The 23,448-nt window shown below is 37.6% G+C and overlaps 2 protein-coding genes across 15 annotated transcripts in view; one reads left to right on the top strand and one right to left on the bottom strand.

Annotated features, from left to right (window-relative positions):
- Window positions 1-23,448, bottom strand: part of LOC102521703 — a 62,461-nt gene that overhangs the window by 37,810 nt on the left and 1,203 nt on the right. The gene's annotated exons all lie outside the window — the stretch shown is intronic.
- GREB1L (GREB1 like retinoic acid receptor coactivator) overlaps window positions 23,311-23,448 on the top strand; it is a 213,066-nt gene continuing 212,928 nt past the window's right edge. For 8 of the 14 annotated variants that reach the window (XM_032467427.1, XM_032467434.1, XM_032467433.1 and 5 more), the window contains exon 1: window positions 23,314-23,448. The gene's annotated coding sequence lies outside the window, so the exon portion shown is untranslated. The other 6 variants (XM_032467432.1, XM_032467440.1, XM_032467435.1 and 3 more) reach the window with 3 other exon arrangements.

Below are 23,448 nucleotides of genomic sequence, written 5' to 3' on the forward strand. Positions count from 1 at the left end.
TTAGAGTACAGATATGCAACAGATTTTTGTGTATTGATTTTGTATCCTGCAGCTTTACTGAATTTGTTTATTCGTTCTAACAGTTTTCTGATGGAGTCTTTAGGGTTTTCTATATGTAATAGTAAGTTATCTGCAAAAGTGATAGTTTTACTTCTTCCTTTTCAGTTTAGGTGCCTTTTCTTTCTTTTTCTTGCCAAATTTCTCTGGCTAGAACTTCCAATACTGTGTTGAATAGAAGTGGTGAGAATGAGTATCCTTGTCTTATTCCTGATTTTAGGGGAAAAGATTTCAGCTTTTGATATAGTTAACATTCTTACATATTTTTAATTTATATTTAAATATATTTAAAAATAATTTTGGCTCACAAGAATGATGAGATGATAAAAAGTAAAGCATAATTAAGTTCCTTCCTAAATCCTTAGCCAGCAGTATAGCAATTACATATTTTAAAAAAAAAGCCAACTGAAATAAAATATAATATTAGAAAACATGAGCACATCAAGAATTTGTACCAAGATCAGAATGTTCCAAGGCTTATTAACTAGTTGGCTTTTTGAAAGTATATAAGCTACAAATCAACGTGATTTACTTGGCACCAGTCTCCCTACATCAGCCAGTTAAAGCTACAGTCTCCATCAAGGATTTCCAACATAAGAAAAGCAAAAGCAAATTAGTACATTTTTAAAAGCAGGTTTAACTGTTATCTCTGAGATGTTTCCTATCCATCTGTGCCTTTCAATTTCCACCAACCTTGTTCAAGAAGAGGCCCTCATGCCACTGATCTGAGTTATTGAATTAGATTCCTTCTTATTTCCTGTCTTTGTTTTTCTCTTTCCAATCCAACTCATGTATTGCTGCCAGAAAATCTTCCTAAATTACAGCTCAGATCATATCAATTCTCTGCTCCAAAAGCTTAACTGTTTCCCATTGCCTTCCAAAGGCTTTAATGGAGTTTTCAGGGTCATCTGAAGGTATGTTCTCAGCTTCCCTCCCCAGCCTTATTTCTCAGCACATCTTGCTTGCACAGATCATGCTTTATTCCCCGGACAAGAGTACAGCTTTTCTGCCTGGCTCCTTTACTCCCACAGTCCCTTTACCTGAGAAGCCAACCATCCTAATCTCTGTCTGCTAAAATTCCCACGTTTCCTTCCAGACTTAACACAAAACCTTTATAAAAAATTGTTTATCTCTAAGGCTGGTACCTTCTCTCTCAGGGTTCTCATAGCTTTCTGTTTTAACCTCTTAGAGCACAGTCACATTCAGTCTCATACACAACAGCTGAGTATCTCTCTTCAAATTGCTTGTTGTCAAGTTGAGGGACCTGATCGTGTTCATTTTTTTATCCTCTATAGGATCAGTATAAACTTTACTTTTACTTTTGTCAACATTATACATGCATATAGTTGAAAGAGCCAAATAGTCTCATAAGGCTAATTAGGAAAAACACTTACATTACTTCCCCTCTTATCTAGTAATTTTGCTATTTACCTCTACTTGTCTAAATAATACACTTAACACTGCTATTTTATGATGTTTTTAGTTTTAGGAATTATAAAAGAAACTCCATTATGGAAAACAAAGATTTATTAGCTCTCTGTCACCCTGACTGCCATGTTCCCACAACATGCTTGCATCCTTCCCATCCCCCCTTCTTCACAGTTGTAATTTTTGTTAGATCCATACTATACATACACATATAATATATAACTGTATAATACATGCAATATATTATGTATCATGCCAATACTACCTGCAGGCAAGGCATATAGGAAATTATGATTGTTTTTTTCTTTTCTGTATGACTCTTTAATTCCTTTAGGATTAATCATTGTATAGTTTCTTTTGCTTGCTTTGTTTTCTGTTTCACTAATTCAACTCCAAAGTTTCTACTAATTGTCTAGCTCTCTTAATGCACGGACATGCATCAGGTGTTCCATCAACTTCATCTTCTTAAGGTTTCAATAGGATGCAAAAATAAATGAATGAGCTGAATTTGTCATTTTCACTCATAAATTGACCTTGTTTGAAATGTTCTATTCTGTCTAAGACTATATTGTTTTGTTTTACTTTGTTTTTGCACACAACTGAATGTTGAATTTGGGATTATTTTCCAGCAGTGAACATGCTTCAGTTTATGGTATAGGATAAACTGTTTACCTACCACTATGCCTTTGGTTTAGGTTTAGTTAGAAATCTGGGGGCCAAACTGCAACATAGAAGGCAACGTGCATCCGGCCCTGGCTCTAAACGTACCTTTCTACATTGCTTCCTTAACCTCTGATAGGATGCCTCTGATAACAAGGTGATCTGACCAGATGTGGTTCTAGCTGTTGCAAATAGAAGGTGGTTGTCTGGATTTCAAAGACCAGTTTTGCTCTAGTTAAAATCTCATGGATCACTGGTTATTGCTGCAGAGTGGGATTAGCGAGTGAGGGGACATTTACTTGGTATTTCACATTCTTAACTGCTTTTTTTTTCCCACTATGAGTATATATTGCATTTACAAAAATAAGTTCCAATTTCTGTAGATCATTTATTCATTCATAAATATTTAAGGGGGCCAGATATGTGCCAGGAATTTGGAAATAAAACAGATAAAAATCTCATTCTCCTAGGGAGCTTATATTCTAGTGGATGACAAATATTTACAAAGCAACAATTATGAAAATTATGAATCAGGCATTATGTTAGCCCTTTAAACATAGTATTTTATTTAATCCATTCCCATTTTTTATACAGCTTTACTGAGCTATAATCCACAGTCATATAATCCATCCACTTAAAGTGTTCAATTATGTAGCTTTTAATATATTTTCAGGGTTGTGCAGCCATCATCACAATCAATTTTAGAACATTTTCATTGCTCCATAAAGAAACTGCATACCCCTTAGCTATAACTCCCTAGTCTTTGTTCTCCCAGCTCTAGGCAATCACTAATGTACTTTATGTCTCTATAGCGTTGCCTGTTCTAGACATTTAATGTAGGTGGAATCATAAATATATGGTTCTTTGTGACTGGCTCCCTTCGCTTCACATAATATTTTCAAGGTTCATCCATGTTGCAGCATGTATCAGTACTTAATTTCTTTTTGTTGTCATATAATATTCTATTGTATGATTATACTTCATTTTGTTTATCCATTCATCAGCTGATGGATATTTGGATTGCTTACACTTTTTGGCTACTATGAATGATGCTGCCATGAACGTTCATGTAGAAGTTTTTATATAGATGTATATTTTCATTTCTCTTTGATATATATCCAGGAGTAGAACTGCTAGGTTTTATGGTAATTCTATCTTTAACTGTCTGAAGAACTACCAGACTGTTTTCCAAAGTGGTAGCACCATTTTACATTCTCATCAGCAGCGTATGAGGGTTGCAATTTCTCCACAGCCTCACCAACACTTGTTATTGTCCATTTAAAAAAATCATAATCATGTTAGTGAATATGAAGTAGTTTCTTATTGTGGTTTTGATTTGCATTTTTCTGATGACTAGTTATATTGAACATCTTTTTATGTGCTTCTTGGCCATTTGTATATCTTTTTTGGAGAAATGTCTGTTCAGATCATCAGACCATTTTTCAATAGGTTATTTATCTTTTTATTATTGAGTTGTAAGAATTCTTTATATATTCTAGATATAAGTCCTTTACCAGATACATAATTTGTGCATGTTTTCTCCCATTCTGTGGTTGTGTTTCCACTTTCTTGATTTTTGTCTTTTGAAGCATAAAAGTTTTCACTTTTGATGAATTCCAGTTTAGCTATTTTTTCTTTTGTTTCTTATAATCCATCATTTTATTTTTTTGAATTATTATTTTTTAGTTTTATTTTGTTTTTTGTATGAGTTTGGTTTCCCCAGGGACTTTGTTAGGCTTTTTCCCCCCTTTTTTTTTTTTAAAAATGGAGGTATTGGGGCTTGAACCCAGGACTTTGTGCATGCTAAGCATGCACTCTACCACTGAGCTATACCCACCTATCCCATCCCCATTTTAAAGACAAGAAAACTGAAGCTCAAATTTGCCTAATGTCATAGAATGAGTAAGTAAAAGAGCTGGTATTCAAACCCAGGAAGTCTGGTTCCAAAATTCCATGCAGCTAATTGCTTCACTGTGTTGCCTCTTGGGAGTATGATTTCTCCCAGTTTATTTCATAATTTTAGGGGTAACCACTTTAACTGGAGTTCTGATGTTCCATTTGTATCTTGTAGATGTCTATTGTAAGGAAGACAACATGAATGAAATAACAAGGCATTCTTGTTTTACCTTTTCAAATTGTTTTTACCGTAAGAGAATTTAATTCTCATCATAGTCTGTGATAAAAAAGTAAAATTAAATGCTACTGCTGAATATTTTGGCTTGCTATAATTTGTAATTTGTTTATAATGCGGATAGGTAAGCATGACCGAGTTCTATTTGTCTAGCATTGTCTCCTGCTAACGTCCAAGCACATTAATTGCCTTTTGTATTCCTAGAATACTTTGTTCCTGCCTCTCTTATCTCAGCCTAAATTATCAATTTCTCAAGAAATTTGTCACTGCTTCTCCAATCTAAGTCAGACTTCCCTGATACATGCTTTCCTAGCTCTCTATATTTTTCTTTGATGACACGGACTATCATTGCAATCATATTTTCTTTGTATGTCTTTCTCCACCAACACATTCAAACTTGAGAGGCATCTCGATTATTTATGCACCATTTTGTCCCCAACACCTAAAAAAGGGCCTAACACATCGTGACCACTTTGGTTTTATTTGTTAATCAGCTCTATGCACATAACTAATACCTTTAAAGCGAATAAGCCAAATTATTGGCCTGACTCTGCCAACTGGGAAATGGAAAATTGAGCACATTTACTTACAGACCACTAAAATAACAGTTTATTAAAGGTACTTTTTTAAAAAAAGGTAATAACCCAGTGATTGAAAGTGTATTGTTGCTATGTGTTCTGCCTTACAGCACTCAAGAATTGGGCATCTTAAAGAATCGACAAAATGATGTTGCCTGAACCTGGAATGGACAGCCCTTACCTCAAATCCTGTCCCCCTTTCAGTGTTCACCTGCTGCCCCATTTCTTCACAAAGTCTTTTATGACCAAAACTCCCAATGACTTTTCCGCCTGCACTGGATTTCTGTTGCAGTTAAAGTGCAAGGCCTCCAAGTCAGCCCTGGGTCATACATACTGCCCTGTATTGTTCACAGTGGTTTTGGCCTTAGTCTTATCTCACCTTATGAGATTGTAAATCACTTGAAGGGAGGAACCATACCTTTACACATTTTATATAACCTCACAGTGCCTATAGCTGTGCTGAGAACATGGTGTCTACACAGTTGACACCCACTGATTTGTTTGTGGGCAAAAACAATGAGTTAATCTGACAATACTGGTCCACATCAATCAAAGATGTATATATAGCAAACGCTGTAATTCCTGGGAACAGTGAAATATCCCACTTTGTGGCTACTGGGTTTGTTTAAATCTTTTTAGCACAGAGTTTGTCCTCTAACCAAATTCCGCCTGGATCATCAGTGACAGGGAGGGACAGAAAGTTTCCTTTCTTCCTTGTCAACATTTCTAGGGTTTTTCCATAAAACAGGCTAAAACATAATTAGAAGTATCCAAACTCTGGGATCAATTTTTCTTAGAGAAAGACAATTTAACTGCATGTCAGGAAATCAGCTACTTTGTACTTTGGGGGAATGTACCTAATTCATCTGAAGCCAAATAAATAGAAATAAAAGCAGGCTTCCACTTTATTATTAAGTCCCATTTGATCTCCAAACAGATTTAGGGCATGACATGTTCTTGTCCTGCTGGTTTGATGAGCTTCTCCCTGAACCACTGGAATGCTGGCAGGTTCAAGTAGTGTCCTGTGAGCAAGGGCAGCCTCGCTTACCATGGACCCCTAGTCACGACTGCCAACAGGGTATTGTTAGCCATACAAGCTGAGAGGGAGTTCTAAAGGCAGAAAGATGGTAAAGGCTGGGTTTCTTTTCCAATATTTCAAGCTGATCATTTCCCCCTATTCCATGCACCTAGTCATTTGTGAGTCATTCAAAAGTATTTCTTGAGAATCTATTGTGTGTCTAAAATGAGTCAAAAGAAAAATAAGAATTAGTTCTAGCATTTTAGGAGCTTGCAGTCTGTTTAGGGTGATAAGATATACACATGGGGCAGGTAAGTAACAATAGATGCCAGAATTTGATTATATGTTGATCTGAGAAAGGCAAGATCACTGTGAATGGGAGTTGTCAGGGAAGACTTTGTAGGGTAGTTGGAAACCCTACTGAGTCTTGACAGAGATGTTTTCCAGTGATATTTTCATAGCTAGGTCAAGCTAACAGGTAACTTATTCTCCCAAATAATTTAATTTACATCAGATCCCTAGCTACTTGATTTACACAAGCCAATTTAAGAACCAGGGAAGATTAGAGTGTGTAGTATTTTCTCCAAGAATCTAGCTGCAGAAACCAAGGCAAATCTAGACTGTTTTTACCTGTGATCGCTGATAGTTCAAAGCAAAGCTTTAATAGGAAGAAATAATTGCAATTGATTTTAAAGTAAAAATACTGTGTAGCTTACCTACCTATACGTTTCCCTAAGTAAATAAAGAACTGTTTCTTCAAGAAAATTAGTTTATCTCTGGGTCCTCACTTTCTATAAAAATGAGGGCATTGGTCTAGAGCACTGTTTCCCAAAAAGGTTCTGCAAAATGTTGATAAATGTTATGCATATAAGGGGCTCTGTGGCCATGGACGTTTCAGAAACATTGGGTTAAACAAAGTGATATCGGTTCTTACTATAGAATTTCTTGCAGCCTTTAATATGATTCTTTGAATTATGAGTTTTCAAGATGACGGAAGAGCATATATCATTTCCCAATCTTGTTTGACTATTGAATACTTTTTTCGTGAAACATCATATAGGATTGTATTCTAAAAACTAAATTTGCAGTAGGAATGTCTTTTCTGGCTTAAAAAATGCTATGATTCCTGATTTATACATTAAATGTATATTTGTAGATTTATATGACACAGTTATTTTGCTAGGGCTAATTTCACTTAGAATTAATAAGAATCACATGACTCTTATAGGTTGCAAACTTAAAGAATATGTTTATTTTCTTCCTTAGGTAATCCAAAGCAAATTGTAGTTATGGGTAAATCTGTATATATGTATGTATGTATATATGTATGTATTTATACTGAAGTATAGTCAGTTACAATGTGTCAGTTTCTGGTATACAGCATAATGTCCTAGTCATGCATACATGTATGTATTACTATAACACAAATTGTGCCAAGTACATAACTGAAGCTCAATAATTGTTTTTTGGTATTAATTTTATAGTCTCTTGATTCTCTAGTGTTTTCTTCAACAATACTGTCTCAGAGACAACTTTTTGTGCTTAAATTTGTCCAGTAAATGTGCTCTGTTTGATATATGGTGGGAAATTACCTGATTAAGATAATAGTTAAGTCTAAGAAAAGTTATCTTTTAATTAAATGAGGCCTAGAGCTTTATTTAATTATGAGTTTGCCATCTGAAAACTTCTAGAGAACTTTTTTAAAAAGGAGACCAAAAAAAAAAAAAAAAGATGCCAAGTCACATTTGTTTGTTTGTTTCAAGGATCTGCTACCCTACACTGAGATGTCATAGCCTCTGAGGTTTTTAAGACCCCTGCTGATTGACCCTACCCTTGACCTTAGCTCCAAAGCTCAACTCCATTCTGGCATGCTGAGGTAGAGAATTTATTTATGTTAACAGTAGGGAGTAGGAATTCCAGGAATATTCTTACAAAAAGCTCCAAGATGTATTTACCAAATCTTTAACCTCATGTGACTGGGAGGCCTCCACTAACACACAAAGTGGATACTAGTGAATGGGAGCTGTCAAGGGCCACGTGGATATGGCTCAGCTCTAAGCAATCGGGCCTGTGAAAGAGTTCCACTAGAAATGGCCTTTTTGATCCTCGTGGAAAAATGAAAATAGACACATTTTAAGAACAGAGACCGTTTAGTAAGGCACGGAAGGGAGCAATCCTGTAAGTAGTTCCAGTAATATTTAGTAAAGCAAGGAGGCAGTCAGTGGACCAATTCTTCATTCAATCTGTCTGCCTCTATCTGTTGATTTCTATTTTCTCTCATGAATTCTGCTAATTTTACTATAGGATTGTAAAGTGCAATTTACTCTGCATTTTTACTTTTTAAAAAAATCTTACTTTTTAAATTTGAATTGGATAGCATGCTCGTTAAACATTTGTAAAATGCTAAAAAGTACAAAAAGGAAAAAAATTAAAATACTCATATGATGCTATCTAAACACAGTTACTATTACTAATTTCATAAATTTCCTTTAGTTTCTGTTTGGGGAGGGACAGAGACTCTTTTTATATACAATTTTCTCATGTTTAAAAAACATACTACGTTATTATAGAAATTTTCACTATTTTTCAATACATTTTCCTAAGATTTTATCATAAAAAAATTTGAAGCACAAGAAGAGTCAAAAACATTTTCCTATGAACACCCGTATTCTTATTGCCTAGATTAAAAAGTATAGTTAACATTTTACTACATATGCTTTGTCATATATCTGTCTATCTCTCTATCCAACCATCAGTCCATCTTGTTTTCAATGTATTTCAAAGTAAGCTTATAGATATTAAGTTCATAGATAGTCCTTGGAGTGAAATCTGATCTTCTTTTAAATGATTTCCCTATTATTGGCTGATTGTTCCCTTGCCATTTTTTCACTATTTTATATAAGACTTCATAAGAAGGATACACTTTTGTGGTTTAAAATAGTTTCTAGCTACAGTAGGGGAGAAAGATTGAAAAGCTAGATAGGGACCATATTGTGGTAGGCTTTGAATACCAAGGAAATTACAGCAAAATGTAGTATAACAGCTGTATTCTTGGAACTGGACAGCTCAGACAATTATTGGGTAAGTGGCCCTGGAAAAAGTATTAAACTTCTCTGAGGCTCTCTTTCCTCATCTGTCCAGTGAAGAGCCTATTATTGTCTTATGGGTAATTGTGAGGATTAAGTAACATGTATGCAGACTATCTGTGTTTCATAAATAGAAGATTTCCCAAAACAATAGTTTGATGAAAAGTTCAGGAAAGAAAATTCCTCAGAGGATTTACAGTAGTAGTACAAACACATGATCAGACCTGGATTTTAGGTGGCTTAATCCTACAGAATTATGTGTGATGGAGAAAAGTAAGGGAGAAAAAGTGGTAGACAGGTAGATATGATTCAATTTAACAAACATTTACTGAGTAGATATGAAGCACCCTGATAGATGCCTTGGGAATACAGAGTAGAGTGAGAGCTTGACAATTACTGCAGAGACTTGTAAGGAATGAAACAATGCTGTGAAAGAGCTGGAAAACTGAGCAGAATCCATCTATCCATCTGATAAATATTTGTTTTGCTCTCGCCCTACAACAGTCATGGTTCTAGATGCTGACAATGAAGCATGGGGAAAACAGACAAAAATCCTTGTCCTCATTAGCACACATTCTCTGGAGGAAGATAGATAATGTACAGATAAATAAGTGATGAATAGAAATAATAAGTACCTTGAGGAAAAATAAAGCAATGAAAAGCAGTGATGAGGATGCCTCTGAGAATGAGCTGTTTAAGCAGAGAACTGGAAAAGTTTAAGTAAAATTGTGTCATTTTTGGAGCAAACAGACTTCCAGGTACAATCAACTGAAATGGCAAAGACTGGAGGCAGGAATGGGCTTGGAGGAACCCCTGGGAGGGGAATGAATGGGACTGGAGTGGAGAGAGAAAGAGGGAACGTGGTAGGAACTCAGGTCAGAGAGAGAGGCAGGGCTCAAGTGGGGTCATTGGTAAGGAGACTGGCCCTTATTCTGAGAAACATGGGGAACTACTTGGAGGTTTTGATAGGGGAGCGATGTGATCTGTGCCAAATTTTAAACAGTGATTCCCTTGACTGCTCTGTGGAGTACAGACTGGAGTGGGGCTGTGGTGGGGATTGTGGGAGGAAGGACAAGTGACTGAAAACTGGGAGGGTACTGCAATTGTCCAGGGGTCTCAGAATAATGTGGCCACAGGGCAGGGAGTGAGAGGTGGCCAGACTTGGGCGTTTCATCAAGGCAGAGTCAAGATGATGCCTTGATGGACTGAATGCAGGGTGTGAAAGAATGAGCAAGGTCAAGGGTGATTCCAGATCTTGACATGGAGAGATGCAAGTGCTTTAGGTAATAGAAAAATGAGCAAAGAGTTCTGGCAGCACCCAGGACGAGCAGTTACTTTTGACAGGGGTGATGGAGGAAGAGCAGATGAGCACTGAAGCTGTGGGTGCAAACTTTTGGGAAGATCTCGCCCCCAGGGTGGTAGAAATGCAGGGCTGTCTCCTGAAAGGGGTGCTTTCTTACACTTTGCACCTTCGGGGCCTTGTTTGCCTCATTCTTAGTACTCAAAGAAGAGGTGAAGGAGCACCTAGGCTGAAGAAACGGCAGGAGCAAAGATCTTATGTTTCCAGGACAAGAGGAATAAAAGGTGTTGGGAAATCAGAGAAGCTTCTAGGCTGTTAGTTCCAAGCAGCTCCCTGGCTTCTCCTTTTTCGTGTGTGGGGGAGGGGAGCAGGCCCCAAGGGCAGCCTTCTTGTCTTCCCTTTTTTATGTTGCCATTGTCTTTGCTTCCTTTTGTCATTTTCTTTAACAAGACTGGCTGTAGAGCCTTGAATTTCCATAAATTCCTTCTTCCTCAGATGCCGAAAGGCAAACAACCTGTTCCTTAGGTTTTATGGAGTTTACCGTTAATCACTAAAGAATCTAAATAAACATTGAGAAACTACAAAGGTAAGAAATTCCTAATATCCAGAATATGAAAAAAGCTCATACAACTTAATATCAAAAAAATCTGATTTTAAAATGAGCAGAGGGTCTGAATAAACATTTTCCCAAAGAACACATATAGATGACCAACAGGTACATGAAAAGATGCTCAGCATCACTAATCAGAGGAATGAAAATCAAAACCACAATGAGATGCTCCCTCACACCTGCTGGAATGGCTATTATCAAAAAGACAAGCGATCACAAATGCTGACATGGATGTGGAGAAAAGGGAACCCTTGTGCACTCATGGTGGGAATGCAAATTGGTACAACCACTATGGAAAACAGTACAGAGGTCCCTCAAAAAATTAAAACTAGAACTACCACATGATCCAACAATTCCACTTTTGGGTATTTATCTCAGGAAGATGAAAACACTAACTTCAAAAAATATATACACCTCCACGTTCATTGCAGCATTATTTACAACAGCCAAGATAAAGAAATAATGTGTCCGTCAACAGATGAATGGATAAAGAAAATCTGATGTATATTTATATAAAATGGAATATTTTTCAGCTAAAAGAAGGAAGTCTTGACATTCCTAACAACAAGGGTGGACCTCAAGGACATTACACTAAGTGAAATAAGTCAGACAGAGAAAGACAAATACCGTATGATATCACTTATATGTGAAATCTAAAAACAAAACCAAAACCAAAAACACAAAGCACTCAAAAAACAAAAGAACAAGCTCATGGATACAGAGAACAGATTGGTGGTTGCCATAGGTGGGAGGTAGGGAGCGGGTGAAATGGGCGAAGGGAGTGAAAAAAGTACAAATTTCCAGCTATAAAATAAATAAGTAATGTGGCTACAATGTATAGCATGGCGACTATAGTTAATAATACTGTACTGCATATTTGAAAGTTGCTAAGGGAGTAGATCTTACAAGATCTCTTCCCAAGAAAAAACATTCTGTAACTATGGGTGGTGATGAATGTTAACTAGACTTACTGTGGTGATCATTTCACAATTTATACAAATATCAAATCATTATGTTGTACACCCGAAACTAACATAACACTGTATGTCAATTATACCTCAAAAAATTGTACTGGAGAAAAAGAAAGAGAAGGAAAGAAAGAAATTCCTTTAAGTTTTTAACAGCCTTAATTATGACTCCACGCCTGAGACAGTCATAGATATGAATCCACTTGAGAAACCTCTGTGTTCATTTGCTCAGGCTGCCATAACAAGGCACCACAAACTGGGTGACTTAAACCACAGAAATTTATACCGTCTCACACTTCTGGAGACTGGAAGCCCAATTGTCAGCAGGGTTGTTCCTTCTGAGGGCTGTTAGGAAAAATCTGTTCCATGACTCTCTCCCATCTTCTGATGGTTTGCTGGCAATTTTTAGTGTTCTTTGGCTTGTAGATATATTCCCCAGTCTCTGCCTTTATCTTCACATGGTGTTCTCTCTGTGTGCATGTCTGTGTCCAAATTTCCTTTTTCATAAGAACTCCAGTCATATTGAATTAGGAGCCAACCCCATTTCAGTCTGACTTCACCCTAAATTAACTAATCACATCTACCATGACCCTATTTCCAAATAAGGTCACGTGCTGAGGTACCAGGGGTTAGGACCTCAACATATGAATTTTGGGAGGACATAACTCAACCCATAACAGCCTCCCTCTGCAGTTTTTGTATTCCTGAAGTTAGATGATCAAATCTCCTCTCCTTTAACATATAAGTGTTAAGATCCTGTCAGGGTAATTTTGAATCTTTTCTTAAAGACAAAGAGAAGCCATTGAAATGTTCTTGGAAACAGGTTAGACTTTGGAGACAGACTGCCTGGGTTCTTGTATATTGGATGTACCACATATTGACAGTGGGACCAGGAAAAAATCACTTAGCCTATGTGTTCCTCAGTTTCCTTTTACATGAAATGGGGATAATAATAGTACTCACCACATGAAGTTATACAAATTAAATTAGTTAAACATGTAAAGAGCTTAGAAGAGTGCCCAGCATAACATGAACACTCTATAAAAATTGACATATATATATATATGTATATATATATATATATATTTAAACAGGGGAGGTATATGATTAGGTTTTTATTTTTAAAGACCACTCTGGTTACTGCGGGGAGGACCAGATTATAGGCAGGTCTGAGTGGATGCAAAGCTAGCCAAGCATCTAATGAAATGGTCCAGAAGAAGGATGCTGCTGACATCTAGACTGGGATGGGTACAGAAGGATGGAGAGAAATAGACTGATTCATAACTTTATTTAATAGTAAAACAGAAAAGAATTTCTTAAAATCCCATCAGGGTAGAACATTAGCTTTTGGTTAGTTTCTGTACTTTTAATTACCAAAGCAGGTCTGATGACCTCCATACTGAATGATATTCATCTCACTGGGCATCTGGCTCATCTTGGGGATCCCCTCACAGTTCTGAACTAGAGGGAGAAAGTCAAAAATGAAAAGTGAAGATTTCTTGGGACAAACATGGTTGAGAAAGAATCTGTAATATTGCCCACTGGTAGAAGGTGGTAATGAATCAAAGGTAAAGAAGCTAACTCATACCTCTGACTTTTGAACTTGATTTGGCCAGGAAGATAGTAAAGCCAGGAAAAAAAATATATAATCAAGAATCAGTCTTCAGAAGTGGGATAAAGTCAGCTTTTAATATCTTAAGTTCAAGGTCCTATGTTGAGTTTAAAAAAGGAGCAAACATGTGGACTCATCTAACCATCAGTTAGAGATGTGGACCTCCCTCTGAAGAGAGCAGATGAGTTAGAAAAGAAGTGAAAATTGAAGATGTGAACGTGGATGAAATTGTCAAAGAAACAAATGTAGAGAGAGATGAATTTCAGAGGAGTTATCAAAAAGCCAGATAAGGAAGAGTAAAAAGATAACCAGGAAAGTTCAGATCAATAAAAACCAAAGTAGGAGACAGTGTTAAGAGGGAAGAAATAGTGAAATGTGTTAAATACTGCCTTGAAGTTAAAACAAATGGAAACTAAGAAAAGATTATTGGATATGACAGTTATAAGGATGCCATGTCTTTGTTAATTGATAATACAAGACACAGCTAAAGGATTTAAATCATGTATGAGCATATAGGAAGTCAATGGTAGAATTTTAGGTTAAAAATGACAGAATAGTAGAGAACCCAGGAAAAAAATTGTTGCAAACATGGAAATGTGATGACTGACAGAGGTGAATTCTAATCAGTGGAGGAAAAAAACACTGTTCAATAAATGGCACTGAGATTATTGGTTATCTATTTGGAAAAAATAAAGTTGGTGTCCTACTTCATATTGTATTTTTAAAGAATTTAATTTCGTGTAAGTAAGAAGTTATATGTGAAAGTAAAAACTTTACTTTTTTATAAAATGTAGAGGAAATTCTTTAAGACTTTGGAATAGAGAAAGATTTAAACAAAAACTATAAACTATGAAAGGTAAATAACTGACAAACACAACAGTTTTGAATTAAGAACTTCCAGTCATCAAAAGACATAAAAGACATAAAGAGAATGAAAAGACAGGATACAAAATTAGAAAAGGTACTTTAAACACACATACATATTTCAAGAAATTAGCTTATGTGAATATGGGAACCAGCAAGTCTGAAATCTGTAGGGTAGATAAGCAAGCTGAAAATTCTCAGGGAGGAGCTAATGCTGCCATCTTGGGGTAGGATTTCTTCCTTAGAGAAACCTGTTTTGCTCTTAAAGCTTTCAACTGATTGGATGAGGCCCACCCATATTAACGAGGGTAATCTTTACTTAAAGTAAACTGATTATATGTTAACTGCACCTGCAAAACACCTTTACAGCAAACTCAGAACACTGTTTGATTAAATAACTGGGTACTCTAGCCTAGCCAGGTTGACACATAAACTATTACAGTCTCATTCCCGAACTACAAGTTATGAAATGTGTTTGTTCAAGATGCTTTTAACAGAGCATGGTTTGGACTCCGTAAAAGCTGGGAATGTCCCTATAGAAACCAAATTACATATCACAGAACATCTGAGGGAAGAAGTAATGTAAGTATGTTATTTTTTATCATTAACAACCTCGCCTCTAAGCCAAGGGAGATTGGCTAGAAGTAAGATGAAAGGAAGGGAGGAACTGACTACTGCTAGATCACAGGGAAAAGAGCTTGTGACTTAGAAGCTATGCTGTGCATAATACTATCTTTTTGAATGTCAAAAACTGAAAGGAAACATGCCTACAGGAAAGAATATATCAAACTTTGTGAGAGTGCATTAATGATAAAAAAAAATGCAAACACAGCTGGGACTACCCAAATTACTTTTATCTTTTTATTAGTTTTTTTTTACTTTTCCTAATTTCTCCATCCCATGCTATTCTTCAGCAAAGGTAACTTCAAACAAAGATAAGTAATGACAACAAGAAAACATCAACATGGAACATATGTGTGTGTAAAAAAACTGGAAAGTAATAAAGAAATAAATGAAAAGGAGGAAAGAAACATAAACAAAAAGGTAGGAAGAAAAACCCAACTTCTCAGAAAACTTATTGAAGGAAACAGATAAAAAATTCCAACAACTAGTACAATATGGTCTCAGAGAAATCACAGACATCATGATCTATCGAAAGTATCTACAAATAGATGCAAGCATGTAAGGAGGATAAGATAACCTAAAGAGTTTAAAAGCCAGTTCGCATAATGCTCTCAAGGTTCATCTATGTTGTGTCATGTGTCAGAATTTCCTTCCTCTTCAAGGCTGAATAATAGTCTGTTGTATGTATGTACCACATTTTGTTTATTCATTCATTTGTTGATGGACACTTGGATTACTTCCACTTTTTGACTATTGTGAATAATGCTGCTATAAATGCTGGGTGGACAAATGACTCTGCTTTCAATTCTTTTGGATATATACCCAGAAGTAGACTTGTTGGATCCTATGTTAATTCTATTTTTAATTTTTTGAGAATGCTATCCTGTTTTCCATAGTGGCTTCACAATTTTATATTCACAACAACAGTGCAGTAGGGTTCCAATTTCTCCACATCCTTGCCAAACTTGTTATTTTCTATTTTTTATTGTTGTTGTTGCTAGTAGCCATCATAAATGAGTGTGAGATGGTTATCTCTTTGTGCTTTTGATTGTGCTTCTCTGATGATTGGTTGATGTTGATCATCTTTCCATGTGCTTATTAGACACTTGTATGTCTTTGGAGAAATATCTATTCAAGTCCTTTGTCCATTTTTTGATTGGGCTGGGTTTGTTGTTGTTAAGTTGTATTAGTGCTTTATATATTCTGCATATCAACCCTTATCAGATATATGATTTGCAAATATTTTCCTTCATTTTGTAGGTTGCCTTTTCACTCTGTTGATTGTGTCCTTTGATGCACAGAAGTTTTAAATTTTGATGTAGTCCATTTTTTTCTATTTTTACTTTTGTTGCTTATATTTTGGGTATCATATCCAAGAAATTATTGTCAAATCTAATGTCATGAACCCCTAGGTTTTTAATGTGTGTTCTCACTGTTTATAATTTTAAACGAATCTGTAATTACAGATTAATTTCTATTTAGAAAGATTTCTTAATAATCAAGTAGATTTATCTTAGTTATTTCTTTATAATTAATTTATAGCTTTCCAATTTTAGTGTCAAAAATTATGACCCAGGCCCTAGATTTCCATTCTTTAGAATTTGGTAAGATTTGTGGCTTAGAATATTTTAGTATTCGTATACACTTAGACTTTAGAAAAGAATGCATATGCTATGGTTTTATCTCTATGTACTATATAAGTATTTTCCTGCATTATCCAAATCCTCTTTTCTATTTATTTATTTATTTAAATTTATTTTTTAAGTTTAATTTTTGTTTTTTGTTTTGCTTGTTTCTAGTTTTTAAATTGTTTTAAAGTCGCAGTTTCTTTTTATTTATTTTCCACATCTTTGCTAACATTTGTTATTATAGCTTAAAAAAATTTAGTCTCTTTTTTATTATCTTATTTATTATTACATAAACTATACGTAACATAATATTTACCATTTTGATTGTTTTTAAGGGAACAGTTTAGTGGCATTAAGTATATCCATATTGTTGTGCAGCCATCACTGCCATCCATCTCCAGAACTTTTTTCATCTTCCCAAACTGAAACTTTAACCTTAACCCTAACCCTGACTGTACCCATTAAACAATAACTCCTCATCTCCCCTGCCCACTCTATGCTCGCCATCCCCAACCCCACTGTTCATTCCGCTTTCTGCCTCTAGGAGTTTGACTACTGGGTATATCCCATGTAAGTGGAATCATACGGTATTTGTCCTTTTGTGACTGGTTTATTACAATTAACATAATTTCTTCAAGATTCAGCCACATTGTTGCATGTGTTGGAATCTTCTTCCTTTTTAAAGCTGAATAATATTCCATTGTATGTCTCCTGTTACTTTAAAAAAAAATAGCCATCCTTGAGTGTAAAGTGGTATATCATTGTGGTTTTGATTTGTATTTCCCTAGTGGCTAATTATGTTGTGGACCTTTTTACGTGATTATTGGCCATTTGTATATCTTCTTTGGAGAAATGTCCATTCAAATCCTTTGTCAGTTTTTCATTTGGATTATTTTTTGTTGAATTGTAAGACTTCTTTACATATTCTAGATAATAGGCCCTTCTCAGATGTATGATTTGCAAAATATTTTCTCCTGTGGGTTATCTTTTCATTTTCTTGATACTGTCCTTTGATGCACATAGGAAAGCTTTTAATTTTATGAATCAGTACATCTAGTTTTTCCTTTGTTGCTTGTTCTTTTGGTGTCATGTTAAGTAACTATTGTCTAACCCAATGTCAAAGAACTTTATGAAAAGAGTTTTATTGTTACAGCTCTTACATTTAGATCTAAGATCTGTTTTAAGTTAATTTTTGTATGTGCTGTCAGGCAGATATCCAAATTCATTCTTTTGCATGTGGATATCCAGTTGTCCCAGTATCGTTTGTTGAAGAGACTGTTCTTTCCATATTGTATTATTTTGACACCCTTGTTGAAAATCAATTGACCCTAGATGCATGCACTTATTTCTGGACTCTTAATTCTATTCCTTTGATCTATATATCTATCCTTATACCAGTACCACACTATCTTGATTACTGTAGCTTTGTAATAAGGTTTGAAATTGGGAAGTGTAGTCATCTGAATTTTTTTTTAAATGATTTGTTTTGGCTATCTGAGTCCCTTGCATTTCCATCTGAATTATAGGGTCAGCTTGTTAATTTCTGAAAAAAAGAAAAAAGCAATTTTGGAATTTTGATAGGGATTGTATTGAATCTATAGATCAATTCGGGGAGTAGTGCCACCATAATGATATTAAGCCTTCATCTCCAACAAACAAAATTTGTTTCTATTTATTAGGTCTTTAATTTCTTTCAATGAAGTTTTGTAGTATACCTACTTGTATTTGTATACTACAAAATAAATACTGTTATATATAACACTTACTCCATTTTGCTTCTAAAATTTCCAACATCTAAATATTAGATCTCTTGGATCTATTTTTAATATTCTTTAAATTGTTTTCCCCACAATTTCTTTTTTTTTCTGTTTTATAAATGAGTTAATTTTTATCATTTTTTAGATTCCACATAGCATATGATATTTGTCTGTCTCTGACTTATTTCACTTAGTATGGTAACCTCTAGGTCCATCCATATTGCTGCAAATGGCATTATTTTGTTCTTTTTTATGGTTGAGTAATATTTCAGTGTGTGTGTGTGTGTGTGTGTGTGTGTGTGTGTGTATGTGTGTGTGTGTAATCTTTATTCATCTGTTGATGGACACTTATGTTGCTTCCATGTTTTGCATATTGTAAATAACACTGCTATGAAGACTGGGGTGCATGTATCTTTTCAAATTAGAGTTTTCTCCAGATATTTGTCAAGGAGTGGGATTGCTGGATCCTATAATAACTCTATTTTTAGTTTTTGAACGAACCTCTATACTGTTCTCCACAATGGCTGCACCAATTTACATTTCCACCAACAGTGTAGGAGGGCTTCCTTTTTCCCATATCCTCTCCAGCATTTATTATTCATAGACTTTTTAACAACTGCCATTCTGACTGATGTGAGGTGATACCTCATTGTAGTTTTGATTTGCATTTCTCTGATAATTGGCAATGTTGAAAATCTTCTCATGTGCCCATTGGCCATCTGCATGTGTTCTTTGGAGAAATATTTGTTTAGGTCTTCTGCCCATTTTTGGATTGGGTTGTTTGGTTTTTTTTTTGTTTTTGTTTTTGTTTTTTTTGATATTGAACTGCTTGAGCTGTTTGTATATTTTGGAAATGAAGCCTTTGTCAGTTGCATCATTTGCAAATACTTTCTCCCATTCCATAGGCTGTCTTTTCATTTTGTTTATGGTTTCCTTTGCTGTGCAAAAGCTTTTAAGTTTGATTAGGTCCCGCTTGCTTATTTTTACTTTTATTTATTTTGTCTTAGGAGACTGACCTAAGAACACATTGCTATAATTTATGTCAGAGAATGTTTTGCCTATGTTTTACTGGGGAAGCATTTTTAAAGGCAAGGTGAAGTGGGGGTGGGGGTGGGGGTGGGGAATTGTAGGGTGTGTGATCAGCTCATGAACAATTCTGATTGGTTAATGATGAGGTAACAGGGTAGGGTCACGGGGGTTAACATTATCAATCCTCAGGCTCCAGTAGGTCTGGGGACAATTTCTATTTCTTTATCTTTTTGCTCTTTGCTCTTGAAGGACTCTTTAATACGATCTTATAATTCACTAATTCAGTTTTCAGCAGTATCTATTTATCTCTTAACTTCTTGTATAATGTTTTCAACTTAAATATTCATCTATTTTTTTAATTTCCAAGGACATTCTGGTTTTCAGATGCTCCATTTTCCCAATGACCTGCCCTTGTCAATATTTAAATTTCAGTAAGAACATGAAGAAGATTTAAAAAGAATTTTCTCCTTTTCCTGCATTAATTCCATTTTAGTGAGAGGTAGCTGCTTTAATTTGGTCCTCTTCTTCTAAATGGTGGATCCTCTCTTTATGATTATTGATATTTTTATCTGCTCATATTTATAACTGGAGATCTAGATCATTTAGCATCAGTAACTGGCATCCCACTTGGAATTAGAGAGGCCATTGTTCAGTTCGCCATAGTGGGTCTTACCCTCTGAGGATGATGGTGGAAAGTTGGAAGTTGGTTTTTAGCAGTGAAACCACTGAGTTGTCTTTGAGTGGAAAGTCCTACCCCTTTCCTCACAGGAGATAATGCTTATAATGGTGACAGGATGCTGGGTCACTAAGTCTCAAATCTTAAATTGAGAGAAGTGAGGAACAGATTAAGGAAGCAAAGAAATCAAGTATTTGAAACTATGGCTAGGGAAGAACTTAAGGTGTGATTATTGGCACAAAGAACTCAATGGAAACAAATAAATGTGAAGTTTACTAACTGTATGAGGGAATTGCACAGCCAAATCAGCCACAAACTCAGCCTCAGAAAACCTTTAACTGTAAAAGAATTCTCAGAACCCCAAACTTGTACCAGCAGAAAGTGGGCTATGAAAACTCCAAAAAAAAGTCTCCAAGAAGGGCTTACTTCCCAATGGCCACTTCAGATCTGGCCATGGAGGATAATGACCAAGGAAGAACCTCCCTGAGTGTGGCCACAGAAATTAATGCAGAAGGGTATTCATTCTTGAGAGCAGAACCAAAATGTAATCAAAGAACTTCCTCCACAGCCAAGACAGAAGATCTTCCCAATAACCACTCAGAAGGATCCCATCATTCATAGGGACCCTGACTGCTATGCATCTTACATTTTTCACTGAACTTGGTTCTAATGCAGTATATCTATGGAGAAGCATTTAGGAATCATTGTTCTGGAGAAGAGAGGAGGGATTCGCAGACGATAGCAGTTAACGTTTTCTAGTGTGCTAGGCACTAAGCATTGTCTCAGTGCGCACAGCTACTCCCCGAGGTATGTGCTATCATGATGTTATTCTACAAATGGAGACACTGAGATGGAGTCAGTAACTTGGTCAAGGTTACATAATGTAAGTTTTGGAGCCAGGATCCAAAACTCTAGGGCCTAGCTCCAAAGGGTTCACTCTTAACCCTGTCATATTTTATAATCACGGAAGTCTACTGACGAGGGATACATAAACCCCCAAAGGAGACAAGATATATATACAAATAAAGGAGACACTGAAATGTTTTCAAACTACCAGAATAAAGGTAGATTACCATCACTAACTTTTAAACTTGTTAGGGACTTGTTTTGTTTACTGATGAATTATCAGTTCCCACTTCGCCATCTGGCTCACAGTAGGTGTTCTATAAATATTTGTTGAATGAATGAAGACTGAATACCAGAGTTCTGTAATTTAGTCTAAAGTCCTTAAGCAACTTTGCCAAATTTGCCTTCACATCTCCAGAGTCTAGTGTGTTCGGCAGTCAACAAATGGTCCTTGAACTAAACTAAGAGAAAAGTGTACTGCGGTTTTACCTCAAGGCTGCTCATTGTTCCCAGTTTCCTTATCTTTGAAATGGAAGGTGTTCCCCTTCCCAACTCTACAGACTGGCTTTTTCAAAACATTATCACCTGCTTTAACCTCTTGTGAGCTTAGTTTGTATTCACTCAGGTGAACTTGAAATCTCAGGTTTCTTACTGTCTTTTCCACATGTATGGCCAGTTCTCAAGTTGAGTCTGCTGACAGTCGATTCTTTTTTGATACGCTGAGCTATACTGCTAATCAGCTGCACCTTTCTGTGTTGTAGTTATTTAAAAACCACATTGATCTCATTCACTAAGCCCGTATTGTGTGCAAGACTCAGAACTGTGGGAATACAGCGGTGATTGAGAAAGCCAGGGTTCCTGCCCTCATGGCACATAAAAGTGCTCCTATGCGTTTTAAAAGACTGGACAATAGGAATTCAATTGTAAAACAAAGCAAAAGGCATTTCTGCCCCTTATCCCCACAAACGATTTTTTTTAAAAAAATGGCAGTCGACCATGTGTTCCCAGTGGAGAAGGGAGGGAAGACAAGCCAAATCACAAACGAATCGCTTACTTTTCACTAGTCACAACTGGTGATTCCAGACTTCCAGTCAGTTCCCTCTGAATCGCCCAAAAAGGAAACAAACAAAAAAATGCATTTCGATTAAAAAAAAAAAAGGCAGGCAAGACCAGCAAACAAAATGTACTGACTTAGAGATCCTATGAGATCTAGTTTAATTGAAGCTGTCTTTAAACTATAATTGACAGTGATATCGTAACAATGGACTGATAACCACCCTGCCCCGGGCTGGGCACCACGGTGACGTCCCCACTCCCACGGACATGCTACCTACCCGGGGGTATCGTGGCCCCAAAGACACTTCAAGTGGATCAGCTCTTCTTTACCCAGATTCTCCCACCACATCCAGCATGGAGCTGCTGCTTGCAGAGTGCAGGCAATTCACTGAAGGAGTCTAGCTAGTCGCCTTGTCTGGCAGCGACGACAGTTAAAAAATAATGGAGCTATATCTCTAATAACAAAACCCGCCAGCTGTGAAAACTGGAGCCACATTTGTCACCATCGGGCCTCAGCATCTCCCGAGAGAGTTTGCCCCTGCCGCGCCCGTCAAGGCCCAAGGCCTGCGGTTAGTGGCTGCCCTGGGGTCCAAGGAGCCCTCTCCGTCCGGGAGGCTCGGGACGAGCCATTGCGCTCAGGCAGCCTCCCACAGGGCCCGGCCGGGGTCCGCGGGCCGGAGGGCGTGCTTGGCCCGGAGGTGCCCAGGGCGGCTCAGACCCGGAGCTCCCGGCTAGGTTTGGCTTTGCCGGCGTCCTGCCCCTGCCCTACCCACCTCCAACATCCTTCATGCAAAAGGCCAAGGGTTTTTGACCCACCATTGCCCAGACCCAAGTTCACACTTAGGGCCCTTTCGCCGCCGTCCAGCGGGCAGAGAAAGCACTTGTGCAGCAAGGCGAGAGCACTCTGTGAATGAAGGCAGAATCGGCGAGAAAACCATTTTTCCTCTTGGCTGCGCGCGTCAGCCGTCCTGAGGGCAGTGCTGCTTCCCAGAGGAGCCCCTCACACCCCCGCCCTCCACGCTCCGCAGTGGCCACACACATCACGGGTGCCGGGCAGTTTGGAAATGGAGGCGTGAGCACGCTGGGCTGCGGGCTTCACACTGGGTGGGGGCGTCCTCGGACGGTGGGCAGGGAACCGCGCGCCCACCCCACCCCGGGAGGGCCAGGGAGCCCTGAAGGGCCCTCGCGGGCGCCGAGGCGGCGGGAGGCCGAGAGGCGGGGCGGGGGGAGGGGGCGCGAGGGTCCCCGCCGCGGAGGTTCTGGGGAAGCGGGAGGGGCAGCACCTGAGGAATCCGCCTCCGGCCGCGGCCACCGCCGCCTCGCTCCGCCCCGGGGAACTGAGCGCGCGGCGACCGCGCCTGCCAGAGAGACGCCAGCCACCGGCGGCGCTAGCACCTCGGAGGAGGGCGGCGGAGCGAGCGGAGCGCGGCGCTGAGACCGGCCTGGGGGTGGGGAGACGAGCCCCGGCCGAGGCGAGGGCCACCCCCTGGTCCTCTGCCCTCGCGCCCTGCCAGGGCCAG

Source organism: Camelus ferus, chromosome 24, assembly GCF_009834535.1.
Source record: "Camelus ferus isolate YT-003-E chromosome 24, BCGSAC_Cfer_1.0, whole genome shotgun sequence".
Lineage (NCBI taxonomy): Eukaryota > Metazoa > Chordata > Mammalia > Artiodactyla > Camelidae > Camelus > Camelus ferus.